Genomic DNA, 3,598 nt, shown 5'->3' on the forward strand with positions numbered 1-3,598 from the left:
GCAGGGCCTGGACCTCAGGAAGCCAAAGAGGCTGTGGGTGGGATTGAGTCTTTGTGAGGCCAGAGAGACGTGAAGCCTCTGTCGCCCACAGCCTTCTCATTCCCTTCCACTCGGAAAAGCACAAGACCTCCTGGTGCTTTCCCATCCCCTACACTCCAGCTTCTCTCGTGGCAGTTGGTCCTAATCTCCCAGGCTCTTTCTAACTTTCTGTGGTTTTGAGACCTGAGGGAGCATTTAGAGACAGGGAGCTCAGGTACCTAACTATTCTACAGAAGAAAACGGCCTCGCCACAGCACAGGACATGTGTGAAAAGCCCACGGCTAACGGTAGAACACTCCTAAACTATTGTAGACACAGAAGGAAATGACCTCACTCCAATGTGGGCCGTATGTGAAAGGCCCACGGTGACCATCACACTCAGCAGGGGACAACAGAAACCTGCCCTCTAAGGTCAGGAAAAATGCAAGGATGCCCATTCTCACCCCTTCCGTTCACCATAATACGAGTGTTCTTCCAGAGCATTCAGGCAAGTAAAAGATACAAAGCTACTCAATTTGGAAAGAGAAAGCAAATTTACCTGTTTGCAGATGACATCATCTTTTACATAGGAAAAATCTAGAGTCCACACACACACACACACACACACACAAACACACAGACACACATATAGAAACACACGAACACACAAACACACACACAAACACACACAAACACCCTTTAGAGCTAATAAACAAATACAGCAAACTTGCAGGATACAAAACAATGCACCAAAAAAGTGGTGTTTCTCTGAATAATGAACAATTCAAAAAGGAAATTAAGGGAACAATCCCATTTACAATAGCATCAAAAAGAACAATACTTAAAAATAAACTTAACCAAGGAGGCCAAAGACTTGCCCACTGAAAACTCTAAAATATTGCTGAAAGAAACTAAAGAAAACCCAAATAAATGAAAGCCATCCCCTGTACATGGAATAGAACATTTAATATAGGTTAAATGTCTACATTACTGAAAGTGACCTACAGATTCAATACAATCCCTATCAAAATTTGACTGGCATTTTTTGCCAGTGGAAATAGAAAAAAAAAAAAAAGCCCAATACTCCTACGGAATCTCAAAGGACTAAGAGTGGCCAGTACAACCGTGGAAAAGAAAACCAAGGCTGAAAACCTCATACTTCCTGACTTCAAAACATATTACAAAGCTACAATAATCAAATCACTTTGGTACAGTCTTAGAAGCCAGTGGAACTAAGAATCAAGAACCCAGAAATAAGCCCTCCTGTTTATGGTCAAATGGTTTCCAAATGGGTGCCAAGGCTACATTATGGGGGAGAGTTAGGCTTTTCACCAAGTGATGCTGGGAAAAGTGAATACAAAACAGCAAAATTGAACCCTCTCTCACATCACACACAAAAATAAACTCAAAATGAATTAGAGACCTGAATATAAGACCTGAAACTAGGGAACAGCAGATGGCATAATGGCTATGTCGCTGGACTCCCATGTAGTCGACCACGGTTTGAGTCCTGGACCCGGTGGCTTAAACGCACACCAGGCACATGTGCATGCGTGTCCAAGGCCCAGTAGGAGAATGGAGGAAAAGGGATTGTGGTATGGCCATCCCCCCGGGGGTGATTTCTCGCTTTCTGTCTCTGTCTCTCTTTTTCTGGTGAGTGCATGTGCCCTATAGCAAAAACAAACAAACAAACAAACAAACAAACAAAAACACCTCTCCAAGACCTGAAACTGTAGAGGTCCTAGAAGACACAGGGCAAGAGCATTGTGACACTGGATCTGACAGTGATTTCTGGGATATGACGCCAAAGTGACTACAACAAAGACAAACTGGAAAGAGATGACATCAGGGTTTAGAACTGCACGGCAAAGGAAACAAGGCCACTGGACAATTCCTCTGGTCACCTCTGATGGCCCCTGGAGCTTCACCTCCCTCCCAGACGCCTTTTCTGAGCCCCAGGACCACTTACCCCACTGTCTGGCATCTCCTCTGGCAACCTCTTGGTCCAGTGGACCCAAAGCGAGGTCATGGTCTTTTCTTCTGTAATCCTGGGCATTATTATGTGTGTACGTGTGTACGTGTGTGTGTGTGTGTGCGCGCATGCACACAGTACTACCCGTCTGATGATACTGTCTAGACCAGTAGTCCTCAAACTTGTCTGCAAATTGGAATCACTGAGACTCTTTAAAAAATGCCGATGTTGGACAGTGGCACAACTGTGAAAGGTGACGCCCTGCAAGATGGATCCGCGTGGGAATGACAGTCAGTGCACGGACTGTCTCCCTCCCTCCCTCTCTACCATCTCGGGCAAGTGCACGCACCCTTTGGCAATTAATTCATTAATTTAAAAGAACTTTCCCTCCTGACTTTCCCAGTTATTAGCCCCATGAGCGACGGCTTTCTCAGTTTCCTCATGTCTCCCTACTGAGCGATAACCGCAGTATTCCTGATGCAGGGCAAGCGCTCAGTAGAGGCACCAGCAGGGGGAGCCAGTGGCTGGCAGGGCCATATGCTGAGGGGCAGTCGGCGGGCGGTCAATATGCCCCCTGGCCTCAACGTGGCGGTTCCAGGTGACTTCAGGGATTGAAGAAAGTAGATAGCAATGGGACGACGACGAGGGGCAGGGCGTGCTGGCGCACACTTTGGAAAACACACGAATGGAGCGTCCAGTCTTCAATGGCGCCCATGGGGCAGCCCTAAGATCCTGACGAGGTGGAGGGTCAGGGACAGGGGGTTGCACTGTGCTGAGACCCTGTCAAGGGTGCATCTCTCTCTCTCTCTCACACACACACACACACACACACACACGCACACACACACAATGTGCATGTTCTCTATCATGAATAAAATAAATAAGCCCAGAAAAGAAAGGAAGAGTTGAAAGCCTGCGACATCGCTGTAAACTAGTCTTGACAGCTGGCTGCCAGAGACGGGCCGCGGAGTGAGGTGGCTTCTACCTGGGAGAACGCCAGGAGAACTAGATCAAAAAGGCAATTGTAGTGAGCCCCCAGGCGATGCCGCCCACAGAGCCGCATTGCCTCCCGCTCTAAAAATAACTAAAAACCCTTTCTCCCTCTCCTCAGTGTCCGACCCTCGAAAAACAGTCTTTGACCACTGGGCAATGCCCAGCAGACACTCCACTGCACAGGTGCTTCTAGGACCCGTGTTCGTCCCTACCCCCGGGAGTGCCTCTCCGCCTAGTGCGCTTTGAAATGGCAGCTCCCAGACCAGCCTGGGCACAAAGGTGAGAGAAGGGGCCAGCATCCCGGAGGTGCCACTGTGCTTTGTCAACCCCGATGGCAGAGACAGAAAGAGACTAGGAATACTGTTTTCTGAGCTGCATGTGTTAAGAGCATCAGATGGCCAGAACACCGAGGAAGGAGATGGCTCCATTTCAGCCCCACAGAGACGCATTAGAGGAAAGCCTGATAAACCCTGAGAACAAAGCTAGAATCTGTGCCCAAGCACCTGCTCTCCAGCCGTGCATCTGTGGTGGGATTCAGCCAGCATCCAAGTGGGGCCCAGAGCCCAGGAGATACTACTGGACTCCTCTTCACCAGCCGTGCAGCCATGTCTCCTT

At 48.6% G+C, this 3,598-nt stretch overlaps 1 protein-coding gene across 1 annotated transcript in view; it reads right to left on the reverse strand.

Annotated features, from left to right (window-relative positions):
- EPHA10 (EPH receptor A10) overlaps positions 1 to 3,598 on the reverse strand; it is a 59,783-nt gene that overhangs the window by 24,893 nt on the left and 31,292 nt on the right. The gene's annotated exons all lie outside the window — the stretch shown is intronic.

The sequence above is a fragment of the Tupaia chinensis genome, unplaced genomic scaffold, assembly GCF_000334495.1.
Source record: "Tupaia chinensis unplaced genomic scaffold, TupChi_1.0 Scaffold000604_1, whole genome shotgun sequence".
NCBI lineage: Eukaryota > Metazoa > Chordata > Mammalia > Scandentia > Tupaiidae > Tupaia > Tupaia belangeri.